Below are 27689 nucleotides of genomic sequence, written 5' to 3'. Positions count from 1 at the left end.
TCATCAAGGAAATGTAAATCAAAACAACCCTGAGATTTCTACTTACACCCATCAGAATGACAAAGATCAAAAACTCAAGTGACAATACATGCTGAAGAGGATGTGGAGAAAGGGGAACTCTCCATTGCTGGTGTACAACCACTTTGGAAATCAATCTAGTACTTTCTCATACAGTTAAGACTAGTGCTTCCTCTTTCTGCTTCTGGGTTAGCTCACTCAGGAAGATCTTTTCCAGATTCCACCATTTACCTGCAAATTTCATGATTTCCTTGTTTTTTAATGCTGAGTAATATTCCATTGTGTAGATGTACCACAATTTCTGTATCCACTCCTCCACTAAGGGGCATCTGGGCTTTTACCAGCTTCTGGCTATTACAAATAAAGCTGCTACAAACATGGTTGAACTAATGTCCTTATTGTGTACTTGAACCTCTTTTCTGTATATGCCTAGGAGTGGTATAGCTGGATCTTGAGGAAGCGCTATTCCTAGAAGCAAAAAGACGCACACGGTATACACTCACTCATATAGACATATGATATAGGATAAACTTACTAAATCTGTACACCTAAAGAAACTAATCAAGAGGGAGGACTCTTGCTAAAATGCTCAATCCCTACCCAGAAAGGCAAAGAGGATGGACATCAGAAAAAGGAGAAAAGAGGGAACAAGTCAGGAGCCTGACACAGAGGGCCCCTGAAAGGCTCTGCCCTGCATACTATCAATGTGGATGCTGAGACTTATGACCAACCTTTGGGCAGAGTGCAGGGAATCTTATGAAAGAAGTGGGAAACAGTAAGATCTGGAGAGGACAGGAACTCCACAAGGAGAGCAACAGAACCAAACAATCTGAGCACAGGTTTCTTTCCTGAGACTGCTATTCCAACCAAGGACTATGCATGCAGATAACCTAAGACCCCTGCACAGATGTAGCCGATGGCAGTTCAGTATCCAAGTGGGTTCCGTAGTAATAGGAACAGGGACTGTATCTGACATGAACTGATTGGCCTGTTCTTTAATTACCTCCCCTTGAGGGGGAAGCAGCATTACCAGGCCACAGAAGAAGACAATGCAGCCACTCCTGATGAAACCTAATTGACTAGGACCAGAAGGAAGGAAAAGAAGACCTCCCCTATCAGTGGGCTTGGGGAGGGGCATGCATACAGAGGATGAAGGAAGGGAGGGATTGGGACAGGAGGAGGGAGGGAACCACGGAGGGGATACAATGTGAATAAAGTGAAATTAATAAAGAATAAAAAAAAGAAAATTAAAAAAGAAAAAAATAAATGCCGTCAACATATTTAAAAACAAAAAAGAATAGTGCTTCCTCAAGATCTAGCTATAACTACTTTTAGGCATATATCCAAAATAAGCTTAAATATGCAAGGACATTTGCTCAACCTTGTTCATAACAGCTTTATTTATTACACTTTAATATTGAAAATTATTTTAAAATTAAATATATTTTGACAAGATTCTTCCCATTCCCCTAACTCTTTACAGGTCCCCCCTCCATCTCTACCCACTCAACTTTAATTTCTTTCTGAAACAAAAGCAAACAAAATCCTAATAGAACAAAACATTATTTAAAATATCTTCCCTGTAATCGAGATTAGAAATATATTTTTGATCTGTTACTCAATACACTTGTTATTATTCAGAATGATATGAAAGAATTTTCTTTTTAAATTTTATGTGGATATGGTTGCTGCTTATACTAATATAATAGTTAAGTTTTTTCCCTCTTATTTCCTTTGCTACCCTGGCTGTATGTCAAATATCTCAGAAAACTCAACGTCTCATTTCCTATAGCCTTACAGAAAACCAGTTTACAATATTTATCAACTTTACAAATGATGTAATTTCTATAAATATGAACTGTGCTCTTGTGTATGTGTAAAATACTACATAAAGGAAAGTACTTATTCACTTTTAAGAGTATGAAGCAAGTTGTTATCCAACTACATTTTCATAAACATACCAGGATGAAAATAAATATTTCTTTGGATAATGAAATATTGTGTAATTGTTCAGAACTTTTGGGGATAACTGTGAGTTACTAAAGAAACTTTATGTGATTTTCTGCAGATTCTTTATCTTTACAGAAACTCCAAAGACATTTTGATTTCATTTTTTCATTTTTCAAACTTTGTGAATTTCGTAGAAGCTACAGACACCATAGAACATTATCTGGAGAAATTTCTAGATGGAAAGGTAATGAGGTTTATCCTTCACTTGTTTACAAAGTACAGATGACATTTAAACTATATTAATGTAGGAAATCTATATCCAAGAGATGGAGGGGGCAATAGGATTCATATAAAGAGAAATAATAATTTTGAAGCAGTTATTGAGTCGATTATCTGCCATTGTTGGGACCATTTGAGAATTTTCAACTTTGCAGCCTATACTATTAAGGAATTTTGGCAAGACCATAAGATGCAAAATGTTTTATCAATTTTTTTAGCTAATGGCATAGGAAGAGTCATAGAGCTAAAGTTGAGGGCGAAGGACTGCTCTGCGTGGCTCACACACCTGTAGGAAAATTGAGAGATTTTTCATTTCCTTATTGAGGAGAGTTATTTAATGAAAGAGGCATAATGAATGTGGAATCAGGATCTCACACATTGTTATTATTAAATCCAGGTTTGGTCCAATTGTAGCGAGGACACGCTGCTGTCCAGAGATCTTACAGGACAGAAATGGAGACCTGCCTTCACTTCAAAAATAAGAAGTTCTTTTAAAGCTATCTTTAAAATCAGACCCTTGAACTTCTTTAGTAAAAGGGTTTTATAATTATTTATTTTACAAATATTTTGGCTGCATGCATGTATCCACACATGTGTGCAGGGAATTTCGAGGTCAGAAGAGGCCATCAGATTTCCTGGGATTGGAATTAAAGCTGGTTTGTAAGCCACCAAATGAGTGCAGAGAGCCACCGGTCCTCTGCAAGAGCAGCCAGTGATTATCCACTGAGTGGTGTTGCCAGCTCCTGACCCTTTAATTTCTCAGTATCTGCATTGCTGTGTCCCTGTATAGGTAAGTTTGTATGAGCCTTGTGTAATTGTTACACCCAAGAAACTTTTTAAAATAGTCATGTAGATAGCCAGTTGTAGGGGTTCATTTTTATTTCTGAATAGTGGAACCAGAAAAGAAAGAAGCAAGTTTGCTGCTAAGTAGTATAATGCCTTGACTTGTTACTCAGTAACTTTTCCTTCAGTTTATGGAAGCCATTGGTTTGACCATATTAGAGAATGGTATGAACACAGACATGACTTCAATATAATGTTCCTCAGCTATAAAGATATGAGGAAGGTAAGATGAGAAAGTTGTTTTGAAATTTACCAAAAACCAAAACAAAACTCAAAAAGAATATTGAGCATTTTTAAATTACTGGATTTTTTTTTAATAATCACTAATGTTTCTGAAGAAAGTATATATAGCTTTTCTTAATGTTTGTCCATAAATTGTTTTTAAATCTTCTGATTTCAGCATTTACAACATATGATAATTTTCTGTTTTGAATTTCTGTGTATCTATTTGGTATTAGTAGAGAACATATAGTTGATATACACGCTTCTTTTATAAATATTAATGTTCTCATTTTCTTTCTGTGACATCCTCTACGTCCTATCTACCTCCAGTTCCATTAATATCTATTTAAGATAGCTTGACACTGAATCATTACTAAATACCTTTTTTTTCATTCCTTTCTCTGTGCATTTCACTTTTATTACACATATGTATATGTGTATATGAATAATTATAACTGCAAGTAAAAAGATCCTTTGAGGTATTTTGCAGTGCTAATAATCTTACTTAATAAATACTTGATTTTAAAGGTTAAAAAAAGAAAGTTGTTTCTCATCTTTGAGTTTAAAGCACATACTTCCAGGTACCCTTATACCTCACTACTCCTTGGGATTCCTGTGGAAGGAGGTTCCTGCCATCAGACCCTCCTTTATTGACTAGTCTGTCTGCGGGCTCCTTTTCTCTATAGTTGTCTCAGGTGATTCCTTGTTGTGTAGCCACCTGTGTTAATACAATTTTAAGTATCTAGATGAGACTCGCCTTTTCAACACATCAGTCTTCAATTGCTTGTATTAGTAGCTTCAGTGTGGTATTGGCATCTATTAACAAAGGATGCATTGGTCTTATCCAGTCTCGTACATTTTCACTCTTTCTTTGCTAGGGACTCTTCCTGACTAATTCCCGATTAATCATAGGTTGAATTTCAGAATGGCAGATGTTTTTCCTTCCTTTGTGGGAGACAGCTGAGATATCTATTTTTCTATATTGTCTGAATTTGCCTTCTCTGTTTTTTAAGTTTCATGCATTTCCAGCAACAGGTTTTTACTTTTCTTTGTGACTAAAACATACACTACTTTATGTATGTATTGCTCTGTCATTCTTTTCTGTATTAATGAGCATCTAAGACCATTACATGCCTTGACTGTAGGGAAGTGTATAACAACAGGATGCCAATAAGGGTCTGGAATGCTGACTGTATTATTATCTTTATTATTTTTTCTTTATTATTTTTTATTATTATCTTTTATTATTATCTAGGAACAGGGTTGCTGGATCATATGGTGTGGACCTGTTTTTCATTGTGGAAGATCTACAATGTTTTCCATGATGAATGCACTAAATTCACTCAATGTCTAATCTGTTACATCATCTTGGCCATCTAGTTTCGTTTGTGTACTTATTCCTTTCTATGTTGCTGATTGAAACCAGAGTCTCACACATGCCACACCAGTGTTTTACTGACCTACATTCTTAGCCAGAATCTAGGTTTCTGGAAAAATTTTAATTTTGTCTTTGTAATAATCAAAGTTATATTGAAAAATTTCAGGTAATTTCTGTACTTGTAACATCAGTGATTCTATTTCTATCATTGTATTTTCATTTCCTCTTGGCCACATTGTCTTATTTTTCAAATCCCTTATGGTCAGTGCTCAACAAACTTATTTGTAGAAGTAAGGTAATGACTATGGTGTAGTTATTGTACAAGCAACATAAATTTCTTTTGCATGATCATTTACAAAGAAGTAAGGTAGTAACAAGCTTAGAAAGCCCTTCCTTTGCTTCCAATAATGTTCAGCTCTGTGTTACTGTGAGTTTTTCATGGACCAAGCTCTCTAAAGCTTATTAGTTCTTCAAATATGGAAAGCATTTCAACTTCCTCTGAACTGGTACTTAATTCTCAAAAAGGAAACCCATGCATTTCCAGACATATCTTCTCATCATGAAAAATATAACAAATTAATTTCCCTTTTCTTTGAATTAATATCACATACCTTATACGTGGTCAAGTTATTATCTTCATGGCATCCTTATAATAAAATATTCATAATATAACATGTATCATTCTAATCATTTTAGTATGCATTTCTGAGTACCCTGAGTTGCACCTATAGCATCATCCATATCCCAAGCTGTCTTCTTGCCGTTTGTACATTGCACTAAAAGTCCTCATTCCCTCACCTCAGTGTCTGCAAACTGATGAATATATCTATTTATTTTCTATGATGCTTCACTTAAAATGAAATCTCTTTTTTCCTTTAATCTTTTCTTTTTTCTCTTTAATTTATTTTTTCTCTTTACATTTCAAACACAGCCATCTTTATCTTCTTTTCCCACCCTCCTACCCTCTTTCTCCACCCCCCCTCCCCTTCTTCTCAGAGAAAGGAGACATACACACACACACACACACACACACACACACACACACACATACACCATGCCATTCTGCCCAGCCCCATCATGTCACATTAGGACTAAGCTCCTCTTCTTCCACTGAGGCCAGACAAGGCTGCCCAGCTAGGGAGAAATGATCCAATAGCAGGTAATTACAGCCATGTTAGTGACAATTTCCATTCCATTTGCTAAGGGACCCATATACAGACCATCAGTTCCATATGTGTAGAGGGCCTATGTCCACTCTATGTATGGACTTAGGTTGGTAGTTCAGTCTCTGTGAGCCCCCATGGGCCTATGTTAATTGACTTTGTTGGTCTTCTTGTGGAGTTCTTGTCCCCTTAGGGTCCTTTTATCCTTCTGCCTACTCTTCCACAAGATTCCTAGTCTTGGTCTAACGTTTGGCTGTGGGTCCTGGCATCTGTTTTGATCTGCTGCTGGATGAAGCCTCTCAGAGGACAGTTGCTTGGCCCATGAAAGCAAACATAGCAGAGTACCATTAATAATGACAGGGGTTGGGTGGGTCTCATGTTGGGCCAGTCATTGGTTATCCATTTACTTAAATTCTGCTACATCTTTATCCCTGTCCATCTTGTAGCAGGGTAAATTTGGAGTCAAAAGTTTTGCAGTGGGTAGGGGTTCACCTCTTACTATTAGATGTCCTGGCTGGATATAGGGGTGACCACTCCAGTCTCCATATTCCCCTCTGCTAGGAGATTCAGCTGGAATCACCCCATAACCTCCCAGGTCCCTACCCTGTTAAATGTCATCAACTTGTCTCAGACATACCCCACCATTGGCTTCCCATCTCTCTCCTGCCCTACTGACTCCCATCCCTGCCTTCCTGTACCTGGTCCCCACCCTTGTTCCCCTCCCTGCACCCTGTCTCCTACCCAGTTCTCTCTCCTCATCTACTTCTGATATTTATTTTATTTCTCCTTCTGAGTGAGATTTAAATGTCCTCCCTTGGACCCTTCTGGTTTGGGTCTATAGATTCTGGTATGGTTATTCTGTAACTTATAAGTGACTAAGATCCACTTACAAGTAAGTACATACAATTTGTGTCTTTCTGGGTCAGGGTTATCTCACTCAGGATCATCTTTTCTAGTTGCATCCATTTGCCTGCAAATTGCATGATTTCCTTTTTTTTTTAATAGTTGAGTATTATTCCATTGTGTAAATGTAACATAATCTTAATATCAATACTTCAGTTGAAGGACATCTAGGTTCTTTCCAGTTTCTGACTATTATGAAAAAAGCTACTATGAACATAGTTGAGCAAATGTTCTTATAGTATAGAGGATCATATTTTGGTTATATGCCCAGGAGTGGTATATCTGGGTCTTGAGGTAGAACTTTTTGCAGTATTCTGAGAAAGCAGCAGATTTATTTTCAACATGATTGTCCAAGTTTGCATTCTCACCAGCAATGGAGGAATGCTCCTCTTTCTCTGCATCTTCACCAGCATGTGCTGTCACTTGAGTTTTTTATCTTAGCCATTCTGACAGATATAAGATATAATCTCAGAGTTTTGATTTGCACTTCCCTCATGACTGAAGACATTGAACATTCTTTAAGTACTTGTCAGCCATTAAAGATTAATCTGTTGTGAATTCTCTGTTTAGATCTGTACTCCTTTAATTAAAAAGGAGTATTTGATTTGTTGATGTTTAAATTCTTGAGTTCTCTATATGTTTTGGATCTTACCCCTCTAACAGACATAGAGTTGGTGACCACCCAGTTTGTAGGCTGCATTTTTGTCTTTTTGACAGTGTCCTTTGCCTTATGGAAGCTTCTGAGCTTCCCGAGGTCCCATTTATAAATTGATCTTAGTGCCTCAACTGTTGGTGTTTGGCTTAGGAAGTTGTCTCCTGTTCAAGATTATTCCCCACTTTTTCTTCGATTAGATTCACTGTATCCAGTTTCACAAGAAGATCTTTTATCCACTTGGACTTAAGTTTTGTATACGGTGATAGATATGGGTCTATTTGAATTCTTCTACATGCAGACCTCCAAATAGACCAGCACCATTTATTGAAGATGCTTTCCTTTTTTCCACTATATAGTTTTGGCTTCTTCATAAAAAAAAAAAAATCAAGTGTATATGAGTGTGGGGGTTTATTTCTGGGTCTTTGATTTGATTCCATTGATTAACCTGGCTGGCTATATGCCAATATCCTGTGGTATATTACTATAGCTTTGTAGCACAAATTGAAATTAGAGATGGTGAAAACAGTACAGGACTGTTTTCACTATCTTGGGTTTTTTTTATTTTTACATATGAAGTTGAGAATCCTCTTTTGAGGTCTGTAAAGAATTGCTTTGGAATTTTGTTGGGAACTGGATTGAATCTCTGAATTGCTTTTGGTAAAATGGCCATTTTTATAATGTAAATCCATGAGCACAGGAGTTTTTTTCATATTCTGATATCTTCTTCAATTTCTTTCTTTAGAGACTTGAAGTTCTTGTCATACAAGTTTTTCACCTGCTTGGTTACAGTTATATCAAGATATTTTATATTGTTTGTGGCTATTGTGAAGGTTGTTGCTTCCCTAACATCTTTCTCAGTCCATTTATCATTTGTATTAAAAAAGGATACTGATTTTTTGAGACAATTTTGTATCCAGCTACTTCGCTGAAGGTGTTTACCAGCTATAGAAGTTCATTGGTAAAATTTTGAGGAACACTTATGTGTACTATCATATCATCTGCAAATAGCGATACTTTGATTTCTTTCTTTCCAATTTCTATCCTCTTGATCTCCTTTAAGTGTTTTATTGCTCTGGCTATGACTTCAAGTAATATATTGAGGAGATATGGAGAAAGAGATATGGAGAAAGAAAGCTCTGTCTTCTCCTTAATTTTAGTGGAATTGCTTTTCCTTTCTGTCCATTTAATTTCATGTTTGCTATTGGCTTGCTGCATATTGTCTCTACTGTGTTTAGCTATGTGTCTTTTATCTCTGATCTCTCCAAGACTTTTAACATGAAGTGGTATTAGGTTTTGTCAGTGGCTTTTCAGCATCTGTATAGATGATGGTCTGCTTTTTGTTCTTTTACTTGTTTACATGGTGAATTATGTTGATGTAATTTCTATACCATATTGAGTCCCATAATTTCTTACTAACTTTTAAAATCTGGAAGTATGAATATCACAAATTTAGCCTCTCCTTTGAAGGTTATTTACATACTGAATGTCTTTTGAAATGAATTTGGGGATTATTGTTCTATTATTTTTATGAGATTTTGAGAAGAATTGCACTGAGTATAGATTGTTTGGTTTTTTTTATCATTTTCTTTCAGCAGGATTTGGTATTTTCTGACTGTTTTTGTTACTTTAATGTTAAGCTTATTTTTGTTATTGATAGAGTGCTGATGCCATTTTTTTATTAATGCATACACATTCACCTGATATTTGTATCATTTTGTTTTTGTACTCCATGTCATTGTAAAATGTCATTGTTTTATTGTTAGCACCTTCTAGCCCCCTGACCTGCTTAGTATGCTTCTAGTTAACATTCTGCTTTGATTGTTGTTTACAACTTTTCTGTCTTTTATGTCCAGCGATGTAGCAATAAAGGTAGAAAAGTTTGAGCTATTCCCAACATCACTTGAAAATCTTTATGTATTTCTCTGTTGAGTACAATTTCATGTGTAGGTATTTTGTTTGTTTGTTTGTTTGTTTGTTTTATTTTATTTTTTCCTTATCAGTTACATTTTATTAACTCTGTATCCCAGCCTTGTCCTGCTCCCTCATTCCCTCCCAATCCCACCCTCCCTCCCTCATCTCCACTGTGCCCCTTTCCATGTCCACTGATGGGGGGACCTCCTCCCCATTCATCCAATGTATAGGTATTTTACATGTTACCTTTTGTGTTTGAAGAACTTTCTACTACTGTTTGCTATTTTCCTGAAATGTTTTCTCAGTGTCAATGGAAATAATCATATTAGTATTTTCCTGTACCTTATATAACCACCGTTCAGTAATTTGCTTATGTTAAGCTATCTTTGTGTTTGAGAAAGGAATCTTATATGATCAAGTTTCATGTTTGGCTGTAACTCATACCTCCATTATAAAGTTGATAATTTCTCAATGCGTGACTGTTTCAGGACCTCACAGTCTCCATGCTGAAAATCTGCAGTTTTCTGGAAAAAGAACTGAGTGAAGAAGATGTGGATGCTGTTGTGAGACAAGCCACATTTCAGAACATGAAATCTGACCCACAGGCAAATTATGTTCATGCTTTGAAAAATCTAATTAGTTCTGGAAAAAAATGAGAATTCTTTCCTGCACAAAGGTCAGACTCAATGGCCTATCCTAATCAGAATACTGAGAGTCTCCAGAGTTTGTTCCCTTGGAGCAATAACACTGGGCTTCCAATTTCTTTCTCCAGGTGATAAACACACTGGGAACCCAGAGAACATGAAAAACCTTAATGGACAGAAAACAAGAGTTTTTCTGGAAATTTGACAGTTTCAATTTTTTGTTTTGTTTTTAAGTGTGGCTTTCCTTCATTATAGGTCATATAACACAACTCTTTTAAGGTATGTCAGGACTGTTGACTTAGGCAATGGATACTTTAGAAGAGACAATTGTAAATTATGTTATTTTATTTCATTTTGAAAAAAACTAGCCCTACTTGGTCCAGGCTGGCATCATAAACACTAAGAAGCTCAGGCTTGCCTAGAACTTGATTTCCTGCTGCTTCTTGTTTTCAAATCTGGGGATTAGACTTGACACAACTTTCATGGTTTACTTCTGTTTTGCTTCAGGGTATTATAAAAAATTACATACTGCATATATATTTGAAGTTTAGGAGATTAAATTACTTTTTCTTTGTGTGTCATTTTTCTTCATAATTAAATAATAATTTACATAACCACAAACAGTAATTACAGAGGTGTCTTACCGTATTTTCTGAAACCAAGTTTTATATATGATTTTATCTCCATTTTGAAAACACGATGTCATTCATAAGCCTCGGGGTCGTTTGGAACTTGCTATGTGTACCTGAAAATTCCATCCAACACTTTTTTTGTTTATTATTTATTCACTTCACATCCTGATTGTACCCTCCTCCCTCTTCTCATCCTGGCCCCACACTCCCTTTACCCCCATTTCCTTTCCTTAGTTCACAGAAAGGTGGAGACCTCCTCCCCACCCATCTGACCCTAGCCTATCAAGTCTCATCAATACTGCTTGGATCTTCTTGCTCTGTGGCCTAGGTAGGCCACCCTTTAAGGGAGAAGTGATCAAAGAGCAGGCAATCAAGTCCATGTCAGAGATAACCTCTGCTGCCCTTCTTATGGGACCCACATGGAGACTGAGCTGCCTATGAGATTCATCTGAGCAGGAGGGTCTAGGTCTTCTTGGTGTGCTGTCCTTGTTAGTGCAACAGTCTCTACAAGCACCCTTTGACTCAAATGTTGCTGGCTTTGTTGGTCTCTTTGTAGCACTCCTGTCCCCTCTGGGTCCTTCTATCCCTCCACTCTTCTTTTTTTTTGCATTTTTTCTTTATTATTATTATTATTAGTTACATTTTATTAACTCTGTATCCCAGCTGTGTCCTGCTCCCTCATTCCCTCCCAATCCCACCCTCCCTCCCTCAGCTTCTCCCTGCCCCTTTCCAAGTCCACGGATTGGGGAGTACCTCCTCCCCTTTCATCTGACCCTGTTTTATCAGGTATCTTCAGGACTGGGAGGTGCATTGGACATAGGAGAAAACAAGTAACAGGACAAGAGCCTACCGCAGAGGGCCCCTGAAAGGCTCTACCTAGCAGTGTATCAAAGCAGATACTAAGACTCATAATCAAACCTTCGGCAGAGTGCAGGGAAACATATGAAAGAAGGGAGAGTTTGTATGACTTGGAAAGGATAGGAGCTCCACAAGGACCAAATATATCTGGGCACAGGGCTCTTTACTGAGACTGACACTCTTCCATTTTTAATTGGATTATTTGGTTGGCTGCTGTTTAATTTCTTGAGTTCTCATATATTTTGGATATTAGCCTTCTGTTGGATATAGTACTGGTGAAGATCTTCTCCAAGTGTGTAGGCTGTCGTTTTGTTTTGTTAACAGTAACCTTTGTCTTAAAGAAGCTTTTCGGTTTCATGAGGTCGCATTTACTAATTGTTGATCTTAAAACCTGTGCTGTTGGTGCTCTATGTAGGAAATGGTCTCCTTTGCTAATGAATGCAAGGCCTTTCCCCACTTTTTTTTGTAACAGGTTTAGTGTGTCTGGTTTTATATTGAGGTCTTTGATCCAGATGGACTTTAGTTTTGTGCAGAGTGGTGCGAATATGAATCTACTTGTATTTTTCTACATGTAGACATCCAGTTACTCCAGCACTATTTATTGAAGATGCTATTTTTTTCTATTGTATACTTTGACTTCCTTGTAAAAAATTTACTGTCCTTGAGTTTGTGTGTTTATTCCTATGTTAATCCTACCGATCCATGAGCACAGGAGATATTTCCATCTTCTGATATCTTCTATTTCTTTCTTCAGAAACTTGAAATTTTTCTCAAACAGGTCTTTCACTTGCTTGGTTAGAGTCACACCAAGGTGCTTTATGTTATTAGTGGCTATTGTGAAGGGTGTTGTTTCCCTGATTTCTTTCTCGGCCCTTTTGTCTTTGGTATACAGGAGGGCTACTGAATTTTTGAGTTAATTTTGTATCTAGCCACTTTGCTGAAGGAGTTCTCTTAAATGTGGGGGGTCGCTCATGTATACTATCATATCATCTGCAAATAGTGATACTTTGACCTCTTCCTTTCCGATTTGTATCCTCTTGATCTCCTTTACTTGTCTTATTGCTCTAGCTAGGATTTCAAATACTATGTTGAAGAGATACGGAAAGAGTGGGCAGCTTTGCCTTGTCCCTGATTTCAGTGGGATTGATTTAAGTTTCTCTCCACTGAGTTTGATGTTGACTATAGGCTTGCTGTATATTTTCTTTACTATGTGCAGGTATGTGCCTTGTATCCCTGCTCTCTCCAAGGCTTTAAACATGAATGGGTGTCGGATTTTGTCAAATGCTTTTTCAGCATCTAAGGAGATGATCATGTGGTTTTTCTCCTTCCATTTGTTTATATAGTAGATTACATTAATGGATTTCTGTATATTGAATATGCCTGGGATGAAGCCTACTTGGTCATGGTGGATGATATCTTTGATGTGTTCTTGGATTCGGTTTGAAAGTATTTTATTGAGTATTTTTGCATCAATGTTCATAAGAGAGATAGGTCTGAAGTTCTTTTTTTGTTGGATCTTTCTATGGTTTATGTATCAAGGTGACTGTGGCCTCATAGAATGAGTTTGGTAATGTCCTTCTATTTTGTGGAATAGTTTGAAGAGAATTGGAGTTAGCACTTCTCTGAAGGTCTGGTAGAATTCTGAACTGATACTATCTGGCCCTGGGCATTTTTTTTTTTTTTTTTGGATGGGAGACTTTTGATGATTGCTTCTGTTTTCTTGGGGGATATAGAACTATTCAATCTTTCTACCTGATCTTGATTTAATTTTCAGAGGAGGGCTTTGCAGCGAGTCCTGAAGATACCTGATAAAACAGGATGAGATGAAAGGGGAGGAGGTCCCATCAGTGGACTTGGAAAGGGGCACGGTAGAGATGAGGGAGGGAGGGAGGAACTGGGAGGGAATGAGGGAGCAGGTCACTGAGTTAATAAAAGGTAACTGATAAGAAAAAAATAAAAAGTTCCTAGGTTGTTTCCTGTTTTCTTCTTCTTCTGATGTCCATCCTCTTTGCCTTTCAGGATGGGGGTTGAAACAGGAAACAACCTAGGAACCTTCTACAGAGGGCTTCTGAAAGCCAGAAGAAGAAAACAGGAAACAAACTAGGAACCTACCACAGAGGGCCTCTGAAAGCCTCTGCCCTGCAGACTATCAAAGCAGATGCTGAGACTTATGGCCAACTGTTGGGCAGAGTGAGTGGAATTTTATGTAAGAAGTGGGAAATAGTAAGAGCTGGAGAGGACAAGGTCTCCACAAGGAGAGCAACAGAACAAGAAAATTTGAACACAGGGAACTTCCCAGAGACTCATACTCCAACCAAGGACTATTCATGGAGATAACCTAAAACCCCTGCACAGATGTAGCCCATGGCAGTTCAGTATCCAAGTGGGTTACATAGTAATGGGAAGAGGGACTGCCTCTGACATAATCTGATTGGCCTGCTCTTTGATCACCTCCCCCTGAGGGGGGATCAGCCTTACCAGGCCATAGTAGAGGACAATGCAGTCACTTTTTATGTGAACTGATAGACTAAGATCAGAAAGGAGAGGAGAACCTCCCCTATTAGTGGACTTGGGGAGTGGCATGCATGCAGAAAGGGGAGGGAGGGTGAGATTGGGAGGGGAGGAGGAAGGGGCTTATGGGGGGATACAAAATGAATAAAGTGTAATTAATAAACTAAAAAAAATAAAAAAACAGAATTTTATAATAAATTTTCTCTTAATGTTAATGACTAAAATGCAAAATGTATTCAATATGTCAATTAGCATAAGAAACAGAATTTCTCATAAAGCACAATATTTTAATACATAAAAAAAAGAAAAAAGAAAAAAGAAATAAAATTAATAAAAAAAAAGCTGCATCAGTAAAAAAAAAAAGAAAAAAGAATCTTTAGGTCTTACTTCAAAAGCCTGTACTCTACAAAATTGGTTTATCAAACTGAAATGGAAATTTTTCTTGATAGATTCCACTTACCAAAAACAAATTCCTGTAAACAAGCTAAATATTCTTACATATTCTGAAGAAATAGAAGTAGTCATGAAAATTCTCTTTACAACAACAACAACAAAGTCCAGAGTCAGAGGGTTTCAAGTGCAGAATTTTAACAGACTTTCAAAGAAAAGCTAAAGCAATACTCCTCAAAGTATTCACAAAACAAAAACAGAAAGAATATTGCCAAACTCATTATATGAGGCCACTGTCACCCTGATACCTAAAGCTCACAAAGAATCAATAAAGAGAATTTAAGACCAATTTTCTTTATGAACTTTGATGCAAAAATATTCAACAAAATACTAGCAAACCAACTCCATGAACACATCAAAAATATCCATCTGGATCAAGTAGAATTCATCCCAAGCAAACAGGGGTGGTTGGCATCCATCAGTGTAATATGCCATGTAAACAAACTGAAAAACAAAACAAAACACATGATCATTTAATGAGATGCAGAAAAGATATGCAACAAAATCCAACAGCTCTTCAAGTTTAAAGGCTTGGAAAGATCAGAAATACAAGGCACGTACCTAAACACAACAAAGTCAATATATAGCATGCCTGTAGCCTGTTGTTATAAATAATGAAAATTCCAAATCACTTGATTTTATCAATGAAGACTCAGGAGTCAGATGCTGGGGTGAGAGAAAACACTCAGCTGATTTTCCTACTCAGCTCATATTCCTGAGGAAAAGCCTAAAGGCCCAAGACCAAAACTTGCCAGCTCAGCTGACAGCCCAGGAGAAACAGGCTTGCTAACTCACCCTAAATCCCAGAAGGAAAAAGTCAAAAGCTATAGAGCCAAATTGCTAACATGCCCAAAACTGCAGACCAAAGAGCTGAAGAGCTTTTTCTCCTTCTCAACACTGTCTTAAATAATCTTCAACTCAACTTCCCTCATTTCGACTTAGTCACTTTCAGTTGGTTTCTTGCTCCACCTCTTAATCTAGGGTTACTTGTATTAAATCCTGTGAACAGAAAACTGTTGGATTAAAGGTGTGTGCTAGGACTGAACATGCCATAATCACCTGTTGACAATAAACAGAAAGTTGTTAGATTAAAGGTATGATAGAGCTGAATTACACCAAACAAAAGACAGGTTTTTACAGTTCACAATCTCTGGGTTCAAAATGGGATCAAATATCCTGCAACAATAGACAACATTAAATTAAATGCAGAGAAATGTCATCTTTGCATTCCCTGGGAATTCAGACAAGGCCCCATACACTGTTGTCTAGATTTTCCTGGTGGAGAAGCCCCTTCACTTGTTTCCCTTGGGGGAGCATATGGTTATGAAAATACTATTCTGTTCATGTCTGTCAGTATATGTTTATAGTTTTGTTTAGTTCAATTGTTGTGTTTTATATTCAGAAAATGGGCCAAAATTCATCTTCTGCCTATTTCTTTACCATTTTCCTTGGTTTAGCTTATTTCAAAGATTTTCAGAGTAAAGCAGCTAAATTGGGACAGCAAAAATTGATAAACTGGCTCTGTCCTTGGAGCCCTGCACGTGCAGCTGGGAGTCTCCTACCTGCATCAGGCTGGGAGAGAGCCCAAGGATGCCTGATCTATGCAAGCTTGCTATTAAAGGATTACCAACAACTTTCCAGTTTCTCTGGCAAGGAAGCTGATGGCTAGTCCTCTGTACCCATGAAAACTAGTCAGTGAGTTTGGATATGTAGCTGAAAAGGCTTGATTGGTTCAGAATGCTCTAAGCTCTGCTGTGGGATGCTGTGGTCTGAGCTCTGGCAATCCCAGAAGCATCCACATGCTAAGTGAAGGGTCACTATACATAAAGGGGAGGAACAGATGGCTGAGCAATGGGAGCTCATATGGTAGGTCTTTCCCAGGACTCAATGAGAAACAGCCACAAATTAGGTCCCTTTTATCCCTAGTCACTCTCTGGACTTCTTGGTGATGGTCTCTGCAGAACTCTGGGGGCAGTAACAGCACAAAGCTTTTGCAACAGGAGCTTACATGTAGAAACATCCTGGGCAGGATTCCAAACTCAGAGAACCCTAGTTTCTCTATTTTCTTCTACAAGTTCTTCCCTTAGCATTTAACATTTAGGTGTAAGATCCATTTAAAATTAATTTTATGGAGGTGATAAAAGACATCTCATACACTGGGTAACACCCCAATATTAAGCTATGCTGTAAAAATATAAAATTAATGATGTAAAAGATTTGCCAATGCTTAAGAAATGAATTTTATTTAGATTACTTGGTTTGTTGGGGTTTAAATTTTTGAGCTCTTTATATAATCTGGATATTAGCCCTCTTTCAGATATAGGGTTGGTGAAGATCCTTTCCCAGTCTGTAGGCTGGCATTTTGTTCTGATGACAGTGTCGTTTGCTTTACAGAAGCTTTTCAGTTTCATTAGGTCCCATTTTTTTTGATTGTTGCTCTTAGAGCCTGTGCTGTTGGTGTTCTGTTCAGGAAGTTGTCTCCTGTGCCAATGAATTCCAGTATCTTCCCCAATTTTTCTTCTAACAGTGTTGGGAGCCAAATGATCGTCTCGCCAGCAGAAACGCACGCGGACTCAAGGATTCTCCCGCAACAAAACTTTTATTACAGTCACGCAATGAAAAGAGGAGAGGAGAGGGCCGAGGGCATTGGCCAAGAGACGCTGCGGCGTCCCGCATGTCGGCCCCGGCTGTGGAGAGGGGGAGGAGGAGAGGGGAGGAGAGAGAGCCCCGATGTGGCGCTGTTTATATAAGCCCGGGTCGCACCTAAGTGACGTGTCAATACCCTGATTGGCTGCTCACTCTTTACCCCGCCTGATGACTCGGGCCCAGCATGCTTAGCATGCTTACTCAATTCGCGCATGTGTACTGGAGGCTGTTTACAGTTTTGAGGGCGGGATGTCAGCGCCACCTAGTGGCGTCTGAGTCTCGGCTCTCCACATCCCCCTTTTGTTTTAAATAAATGAAAACTGCCTTAAAGCCTATATAAGCACGGTACAAGAGGGCCCTAAGCTCGATCAAGTGAACTCCTTCTTTGGGGAGTAAGCGATCAAGAGCTTTAGATTACTCCCTTACCCCACCAGGTGCAATGGAGACAGGTCCTCTGGGTGCAGGGGCTAAGGGAGAAGATTAAAGAAGGAGGTGACACCCATTCCCATGCAATGGAATAAAATTCCAGGGAGTGCAAGGGCTGTCATTCTCCTATTTAGGTACCATAGCCACTTAGGCAAAGGCAAACATTGAGACTTGGATCACTCATCAACTCAGTGCAATGGGTAAAACCCCTGAGGTGCATCGACTGAGTGTCACAGTCTGTTTTAATTTTTTAACATGGATAACCAAATTTTTGGGAGATGATCCTTGTTCCAAGGCTGCTAGTACTTGCACGATTGCGACCTAGTCACATTTGTTTTGGGTATTCAGTTTGCAGAACAACCAGAGTAAAAAACACTAAGCCACGACATAGCGCTGCACCAAACATTCCAACTCCCACCCAATCTTAAAGTAAGAAAAGGCAGAAGAAACCCAGGGTAAAGCCAATCTGTGGGCAATGAATCTACTCGAGTAGAATTAGTGGTCATCCTCGCCACCCTTGACTCTTTAAGCAGTAGCAGGTGTATCTGTTGAAAGATCATCTTCAGCTGTCACGAGCTTTCGCGTGAGGCGCTCCGGTACCCAGAATGGATTGTTTTCTTCCTGTGGGAAAACACAGACAGCTCCCCTGGATCTTATTAAAATAGGATCCGGGCCTTTCCACTGACCAGTTAAGACATCCTTCCATTTGATCATTTCCTTGGGCCTATTAGGCCCTGAGCAGTGGCGATCAGCCGCCGAATGGCCTTGACTGTCCAAATTTAAAAAATTGAGTGTGAAGAGTGCCAAGGAAACGGTCACTTGTGGCACTGAGGGCAGAGCCTCCTGGACTCCTCCCTTTTGTTTTATTAAGTAGGATTTTAGGGTGCGGTGAGCACGTTTAATAATACCCTGACTTTGAGGGTTATATGGGAGACCGGTTAGATGGGTTATTTTCATCTGATGACAAAACTGTCTAAATTTTTGAGAAGTATAGGCTGGCCCATTGTCAGTTTTTAGAATTTAGGGCTTTTTCCAGGCACTCCATGCCTCTAGGCAATGTTGAATAACATGGGCTGCCTTTTCTCCAGTCAGGGGAGAAGCAAACATAACTCCAGAGCAAGTATCAACAGAAACATGCAAATATTGAAGTTTACCAAAAAATGAAATGTGGGTAACATCCATCTGCCACACTTGTAGTGGACAGATTCCTCTGGAATTAATCCCAACATGAGGCATAGGTAAGAACTGACAACAATTTTGACATTGGGTAACAATATCTCTAGCTTTTTTTTTTCTAGTAATGTCAAATCGATGACGCAATGTCTCAGCTGTAACATGAAACCTTTTATGAAATTTCTTAGCCAATTCTAAATTTGAAAGGAGGGCAAATGCAATCATCTTTGTGGCTCGATCTGCCAGGTCATTTCCATGGGACATGAGCCCCGGTAGACCGGAATGAGCCCTAATATGTGTAATGAAAACAGGGGATCTTCTGGTAATTAAGGCAAACTGAATCCTTTGAAAAATTTTTGCAAGTTTGCTAGATGCTTTAATTAATCCAGCAGCCTCTAAGATTTTGGTTGCATTTACCACATAACTAGAATTAGAAACAATATTTAAAGGACCTGGAAATTTTTTTAAAACTTTTAGCACTACTAAACATTTCACAATTTGAGGCGAGGTCTCATGATTTTGCTTAGAAATAACTTTATTATTAACCACATAAGCTCCTATTCCTGTTTTTGACCCATCTGTATAAACTACCAATCTATCCCGAAGTGGTTTTTGGGACGCTACATGCGGGAAGACTACCTCCTGAGTTAAAGCAAATTGCAAAATAGGATGTCTTGGGTAATGATTATCAATTGAACCACTAAAGGAGGTAACTAGCACCGCCCAAGTATCAGAGGTAGCAGTTAATACCTGAACTTGGTGAGCCATATAAGGCACTATTAAAGACTTTGGCTCCTTCCCAAAGTATGTAATGGCTGTTTTTAACCCACGAAGTGCGAGTTGAGCGACTGCATCCGGATACCATTCAATAATTTTTGTAGAAGCATTGGGATGAACCCACACTAAGAGTCCATCTTGCCATAATACAGCAGTTGGTAAATGTTTAGTTTTAATGACACACAGGTCAAAGGTCTTAGTTTTATCTACACGTTTTAATTGGGCATCCTGTAAAGCGTTTTCTACCACTCGCAGGGCGTGGCTTGCAGCCGGTGTTAAGGCTCTGGGTGAAGAAATATTTTCATCCCCTTCCAAAATATCAAATAGGGTTTTAATTCAGCAGAAGGAATCTTTAAAAATGGCCTAAGCCAATTTATATCACCTAATAATTTTTGAAAATCATTTAAGGTATGTAAATGATCCCTGCGAATTTTTATTTTTTGAGGAACTATTTGTTCCGGATAAATAACAGTCCCTAGAAAGGAAACTACTTTTGAAATTTGGACCTTTTTAGTGGCAATATGTAATCCCCATTGTTGTAGGGTTTTTTGCAACAAAGGATATGGCATTAAAATTGAACAGTACCTGAATAACATGGTGGCAAACTTATAGCTCTACCCTCTTTATCTCCGGACCAGTATGGCAGCTGGCCACATGCAATTGAACTCAGCTGGAAACCCTAAACAAACATGGCAGCCAAACTACAGCTTTACATGCTTTTTATTGCTGAACCATCGTGGCGGCAGGCCATGTGTTAGCATTAGCAGGCTGCGACTGACAACACCAAGTATAGCCACTAGGTGTTGCTGATACAGTAAACACTGTGGAGCATCTATAATCCCCCACAACCAAAAGTTTTTAGTGAATAAACAAGCTTTAAAATTAACTGCTTAACAGAACAATTTTAAACTGTAAAAATTATTTTAGCCATACCAAACCTATTAGCTAGAATTTTTTTTTAAAAGAGCATGAAAAACATTTTGTAATGAACAATCACCAGTCCTTTAAATGAATTATGTGGAGAGCACATGGGAGGCAGGGCCTCTTAGCCCGAATTAAAGATGGCACCGGCCACATGGAAACCGCTGATATACCCAAGGTCCCGCCCATTTTTCCCAAAGCCAAGATGGCTGCGCCCAGTTACCGGCCACGTGGAAGCCTCTGATGAAAGCCAAGATGGCTGCGCCCAGGCATTTAGCGGGAATTCTAATCTTATTGGATAAAGGGGCCTTTTTATTGGGTCTTTTTTCTTTTACCTTTTATTCCCAGGGCGTTCTTTCCCTTATCTCTCACATCCGTGGCTTTAACATCCACAGAAGGGTCTTTTTTCTTAGAGACGTCTCTATTTCTATCCATTGGGGCTCCTAATTTCTTCTCACGTCCTGATTTTGGCATGTCGTCTCGCATCTCCCCTACCCTTAACCTTTTGCTAATCCCTTTCCTTCCGAGGCTGCCCTCAAGTTTGCACGAAACCAAAAGAAAGAGAACTATGGCAGCTATCACAGCAGGGAAGGCCATAAGGGCCTCTGCTAGCCGAAATGAGAAACGAGATAAATCGAGATCGAACATGTCTCTCAGGACAAACCTCAACGTTGCGGTTCTGAATCCCTCCCGGCGAACGGGTGCTCTCCTCAGTACCGGTGGTGTTCCCGGGTTTCGGCACCAGATGTTGGGAGCCGCGTGATCATCTCGCCAGCAGAAACGCACGTGGACTCAAGGATCCTCCCGCAACAAAACTTTTCTTACAGTCACGCAATGAAAAGAGGAGAGGAGAGGGCTGCGGGCATTGGCCGAGAGACGCCGTGGCATCCCACGGGCCGCGGCCAGGGCCGACAAGCCCAGGGCAGGGAGAGGGGGAGGAGGAGAGGGGAAGAGAGAGAGAGAGAGCCCCGATGTGGCGCTGTTTATATAAGCCCGGGTCGCACCTAAGTGACGTGTCAATACCCTGATTGGCTGCTCACGCTTTACCCCACCTGATGACTCGGGCCCAGCATGCTTAGCGTGCTTACTCAATTCGCGCATGTGTACTGGAGGCTGTTTACAGTTTTGAGGGTGGGATGTCAGCGCCACCTAGTGGTGTCTGAGTCTCGGCTCTCCACATAACAGGTTTAGTGTGTCTGGTTTTATATTGAAGTCTTTGATCCACTTGGACTTTAGTTTTGTGCAGGGTAATAAACATGGATCTATTTTCATTTTTCTGCATGTAGATATCCAATTAGACCAGCACCATTTGTTGAAGATGCTATTTTTTTTTCCATTGTATGATTTTGGCATCTTCATCAAAGATCACGTGTTCATAAGTGTGTGGGTTATTTCTGGGCCTTCTACCTGATTCCATTGATCCACCATTCTGTTTCTATGCCAGTACCATGCAGTTTTTATTATTGTTGCTCTATAGTACTGCTTGTGATCAGGGATGGAGATACCTCCAGTATATCTGTTATTGTACAAGATTGTTTTAGCAATTCTGGTTACCCTTGCTAGGCATATATCTGAAATATGCTCAAATATACAAGGACATTTGATCAACCATATTCATAGTAGCTCTATTCATAATAGCCAGAATCTGAAAACAACAGATGTCCCTCAACAGAGGAATGGATATAAAAATTTTGCTACATTTACACAATGGGATACTAGTCCGCAATTAAAAACAAGGAAAACACGAAATTTGTAGGCTAATGGTAGGGACTAGAAAGATCACCTTGAGTGAGGTAAGCCAAAAGCAGAAAGAGACACATGATATATACTCATTCATAAGTGGTTATCAGACATATAATACAGGATAAACATACTAAAATATGGAAGGAAGGAAGACCCTAGGGAAGATGCTCAATCCTCATTAAGAAGTGAAAATGCTATAAACATTGGAAGCAGGAAAAGACAGGGCATAGGACAGGAACCTACCCAGAGGGCCTCTAACTCTACTAATTAAGGTATCAAAGCAGAGGCTGAGACTCAAAGCCAAACTTTAGGCAGAATGCATAGAATCTTATGGAAGAAGGGGGCGATAGAAAGACCTGGAAGGGACAGGAGATCCAAAAGGAGAAGAACAGAATTTAAAAAAAAAACTGGGCCCTAGGGGCTCAGCCAAGACTGATATCCCACCCAAGGACCATGCATGGTAAGGAACTAAAACCTCTGCTCAGGTTGAGCCCATAGACTTGAAAGGGTTAGGCTAACTTTGTAACCTATATGTCTTCTAAAGCCTATAGTTTTGAGTTTTAGGTCCATGTTAAGCTAAAGCCTCTTAGTACCTTTCCAGAGAGTAAAGGAATGTGACCCTATCTGTGAGGACAAATATAAAAAAAAAAAGGGCAAGCAAGCAATGACCTTCACTCAGCAAAAGAACGACCAGACCCTTGTCCTTGAGATAGCGTTTCTTAGCAACAAACCTAGACTTCTTCTGAGTAGCTTTTTACCTCTAGCCAAGAGCCTGCAGCCCTAATCTTCAAGGATGAGCTAACCACCCCCACCTTAAATTGCAGCTGCATCCACACTTGGCAGGACTGGCCAAGCTTGAACACATAAGACTAACCAATTATCTTACTTTATAGCTTCCTCATCCAATCCTAAATTGCCAAAACTAGAACTTCAAATCTCCTGCAATTTTTCTTTTAAAAACCTAAAGACCTTTGTCTCCCGGTGCCACTCTTTGCTGACCGGCAGGGGTGACCCCGTTGTACAATGGTTAATAAACCTCTTGCTTTTGCAACGAGTCTTGGTCTGGGGGAGTTTCTGGGAAGGGCGTGATTGAACTCCTGAGCTGTGAGACCCCAGGTCTTACAGACTCAATCTCAAGTGAGTTCCCTAATAAGGAGAGCAGGGGCTGACTCTGGCATGAATTCAGTGGCAGGCTCTCTGATCACCTCCCCCTGTGGGGTACAGCCTTTCCAAGCCACAGAGGAAGACAAAGCAATCCAGGGAGTCCTGTGAAAGAGTGGGGTAAGGGATGGGTGGACCTGGAGGAAGGGAGCTCCCCCAGAAAATATTCTGCCTTTAACTTAACAAATTACAGCCATTATTTCAGCTCAATTGGAGTCCACCCAAGCTTCCAAGGTCATAAATAGATTCTAACAATCTCTCACTTCTTTTGTCTTCAGACAAGACTTCTGGTCTATTATCATCAATTTGGTAGTAAATCTGAGAATTGTGCTTATTTTGGTTTTTATCATTCCAGTCATTATGTGAGGATTGAAATGCCCTACATGCCATATAATGAGATCTATAGACTCTTATGTTAACAAATTTGCCAGAGCCTTCCAGCAGAGTCATACAGTTCTTGAGGGGGGAGTGAGGATTGAAAGAAAAAAAAAGACACTACACATGGGATCTGTTTGAGAGTGCTTCTGGTAGAAACTAGGTACTCCGTTTATTTCACAGTCCCTTTTTATAGTCAGAGCAAAGCACTTTGATACAGTGAAGTTCATAGAGAAGTCCAAATTGTTTACCTCGACCATCTGTCTCTGTGATCTGTGCACAAACAAAAGGAAGGGAACTTGGCAACACATCCTGCCTATCCCTGTCTCCAGGTAAAGGCCAGGGCGAAAACACATTTTGTGCAGAGCTCAATAACAAAGTAGACTGACAAACAAGTGGCTCTCCACAAGTGGTCTCATTTTGTTAACAACTAAATAATATTCTGTTGTATAAATGTATAAATGTATAAATGTACTACATTTTTAGTAGCCATTCATCAACAGACATTCATCTTGATGATGGACATCCAGGCTACAATTTTTGAAATATGTGTGTGTGTGTGTGTGTGTGTGTGTGCTACTATACATATACACATGTATATATAGTAGTATATATATATAGTAGTATATTTTAAATATTACATATATTATATATGTAACATATGTATAGTAATACATCCGGGTGATGGTGGCACAGGCCTTTAAACCCAGCACTTGGAAGGCAGAGGCAGAAAAATAGTAATAAACAAGTGTCTCTGTAGTAGTCATTTGGGTGTGTACCCAAGAATGGTATAGGTGGATCTTGAGGTAGATCTATCCCCAGCTTGCTGAAGAACTGAAACCCTGATTTCCATAGTGGCTGTTCAAGTTTGCATTCCCACCAATAATGGATGAGTTGTCATTTGTTTTATAGATCTTTGCCATTCTGACATACGTACAATGAAATCTCAAAGTCATTTTGATTTGCATTTTTCTTTTCCTGATCGCTAAGGATGTTGAACATTTCCTTAACTGTCTCTCAGCAATTTTTGTTTTATCATTTTAGAACTCTCTGTTTAGATCTGTAACACATTTTATAATTGGGTTATTTGTTTGCTTGATGGCCAGTATATCCCCCCATAAGTCCCTCCCTCCTCCCCTCCTGGTCCCACCCTCCCTCCCCCTTCTTCGCTCATGCCCCTCCCCAAGTCCACTGATAGGGGAGGTCCTCCTCTCCTTCCTTCTGATCTTAGTCTATCAGATCATATCAGGAATGGCTGCATTGTCATCTTCTGTGGCCTGGTAAGGCTGCTCTCCCCTATCTTTTTTTACAGAGCATCACAGTGTGTTTTTATTCTCAACTATTGTTTCAAAAACAAAATAACACAAGTAAATGTCCTTTATATTCAGGATAAATTAGTGTCTCTCTGGCTGTCTTAGCTGTTTCCTAATTGAAAATTCAGTGTCAATTGGCTCCACATATGTTCGAAGTAGAGATTCTGAGCAAAGGTCAGAAGCTTGTGTTCTTCAGCATGCGGAGCTAACGACTATATGTTTTGAAGAATTTGCTCTTGCTATTTTCAGAAACTTCAGTGCTAATGGGGTGTCCTGTCACAGGCTATAATTCCAGCACTGGGAGGTAGAAGCAGGAAGCTCAAAAACAACTTCAGTCACTCAGTTTGAACCCAACCAGTATTTTTAATTCTTTATATATTTTAGATATTAGTCCTATATCAGATGTATAATTGGTAAAGATATTTTCCCATTATGTAGCATGACATTTTGTCCAAATGATGGCATCCCTTACTGTGCAGAAGATTTTCAGTTTCATGAGGAATCGTTTATTAATTGTTACTGCCTATGCTATCAATGCCCAATTCAGAAACTCCTTTCCTGTACCAATGAGTTCAAGACCATTCCTCACTTTCTTATGTAACCTATTCAGGGTATCTGGCCTTATGAACTCATGGGCTGGTTCTTTGATCACCTCCACCTGAGTGCGGTGGCAGGGGGACAGCCTTATCAGTCCACAGAGGAAAACAATGAAGCCAATCCTGATGAGATCTGATAGACTAGGATGAGATGGAAGGGGAGGAGGACCTTCCTTATTATTGGACTGGTGGAGGGGCATAGGAGAAGAAGAGGGAGGGGGAGATTGGGAAGGGATAGAGGAGGGGTTACTCCTGGGATACAAAGTGAATAAAACTGTAATTAATAAAAATAAAATGAAAATTTGAACACAGGGAACTTCCCAGAGACTCATACTCCAACCAAGGACTATTCATAGAGATAACCCAGAACCCCTGCACAGATGTAGCCCAGGGCAGTTCAGAGTCCAATTGGGTTACATAGTAATGTGAAGAGGGACTGCCTCTGACATAATCTGATTGGCCTGCTCTTTGATCACCTCCCCCTGGGGAGGAGCAGCCTTACCAGGCCATAGTAGAGGACAATGCAGCCACTTTTGATGTGAACTGATAAACTAAGATCAGAAAGGAGAGGAGAACCTCCCCTATCAGTGGACTTGGGGAGTGGCATGCATGCAGAGGAAGGAGGGAGGGTGGGATTGGGAGGGGAGGAGGAAGGGGCTTATGGGGGGATGTAGAATGAATAAAGTGTAATTGATGAAAAATTTCCAAAAAAGGGAAAAATATTAAAAAAATTTAAAAATAAAATAAAGTAGGTTTGGTGAAAAATCTAAGCCTATAGTGGGGAAACATGTTTGTGCGGACTCAATCCCTGAACATGCTTACCAGCCACAGCATCACCATGCATCTGAGCAAGGACAGGATGAAAATGATGAACAGTTCATTTTTCTGGTTGGTCCCCTTTGAAAGACCTCTATGGTCCATCTTGCCCCTGGAGGACATGTTGGTATTGGTGGTCCATTTCCCCTAGTTCATCTGACGTCTATGCTCTGTGCTGCCACTGGAGGCAATGTGAATGCCTGAAATCTATGCTATTGCTATTAGCCATGTCTTGGGTCCATGATCCTACTGAAGCCAGGGGCCATGTTGATGGCCATCGCCTGTGTTATCACCAAGACTAGATGGATGTCTGTGGTCAGTGCCAGAGCCTGAAACCATGTTGATGTCCTTGGGACATGATGCTTTTGATTGCCATGTCTAGGTCCATAGTCCTATTAAAACTGTGGGCTATGTTGATGTACATGGGCCAAGTTACCACTGAAGGCCATGTGGATATTTTTGGTCTGTGGCTGCCATCTGAAGCCATGTTAATGTACATGAGCCATACTGCCATTAGAGACTCTATTGTGTTTATAGCCTGCATTGATATCCTTGGCCTGTGCTTTCAAAAACTATGTTGATGTTCCTGGTCTTTACTGCCACCAGAGACCATGTTGAGGTCCATGGCATATGCTGAGGCAGGGAACCATGTGAATATTCATGGTCCCCACACTTGCTGACTCTAAAGGTCAAGGAAGGTATTTTTGCAGTGGTATCAATGACTGCATATTCACAATTGAGAAAGAGGAAGACAGAAGTCTTCTCTGAAAATCTATACTCCCACCTCTGCCCCAGCCCCCAAAAGTATCAGCCTAGAGAGAAAGACATCCAAGAGAACTCTTAAAAATTGTGGGAAGGATGCTAAGGATCTAAACATAAGGCCAGATACCCTGAATAGGTTACATAAGAAAGTGAGGAATGGTCTTGAACTCATTGGTACAGGAAAGGAGTTTCTGAATTGGGCATTGATAGCATAGGCAGTAACAATTAATAAACGATTCCTCATGAAACTGAAAATCTTCTGCACAGTAAGGGATGCCATCATTTGGACAAAATGTCATGCTACATAATGGGAAAATATCTTTACCAATTATACATCTGATATAGGACTAATATCTAAAATATATAAAGAATTAAAAATACTGGTTGGGTTCAAACTGAGTGACTGAAGTTGTTTTTGAGCTTCCTGCTTCTACCTCCCAGTGCTGGAATTATAGCCTGTGACAGGACACCCCATTAGCACTGAAGTTTCTGAAAATAGCAAGAGCAAATTCTTCAAAACATATAGTCGTTAGCTCCGCATGCTGAAGAACACAAGCTTCTGA

General features: G+C 39.6%; 2 long non-coding RNA genes across 2 annotated transcripts; one reads left to right on the top strand and one right to left on the bottom strand.

Annotated features, from left to right (window-relative positions):
• Positions 1 to 2916: 2916 nt before the first annotated feature.
• On the top strand, positions 2917 to 14051 carry LOC132649448 (uncharacterized). The gene is made up of 4 exons (XR_009587889.1): positions 2917 to 3037; positions 9811 to 9998; positions 10095 to 10245; positions 13476 to 14051. It is a non-coding gene; the product is annotated as an uncharacterized LOC132649448 (long non-coding RNA).
• A 2946-nt stretch (positions 14052 to 16997) lies between these two features.
• On the bottom strand, positions 16998 to 21522 carry LOC132649449 (uncharacterized). The gene is made up of 2 exons (XR_009587890.1): positions 21025 to 21522; positions 16998 to 18110 (listed from the first exon to the last, which is right to left on the bottom strand). It is a non-coding gene; the product is annotated as an uncharacterized LOC132649449 (long non-coding RNA).
• Between the last annotated feature and the right edge of the window lie 6167 nt (positions 21523 to 27689).

This window comes from Meriones unguiculatus, chromosome 20, assembly GCF_030254825.1.
Source record: "Meriones unguiculatus strain TT.TT164.6M chromosome 20, Bangor_MerUng_6.1, whole genome shotgun sequence".
Taxonomy (NCBI): Eukaryota; Metazoa; Chordata; class Mammalia; order Rodentia; family Muridae; genus Meriones; species Meriones unguiculatus.
This window is presented reverse-complemented; position numbering and strand designations above follow the sequence as displayed.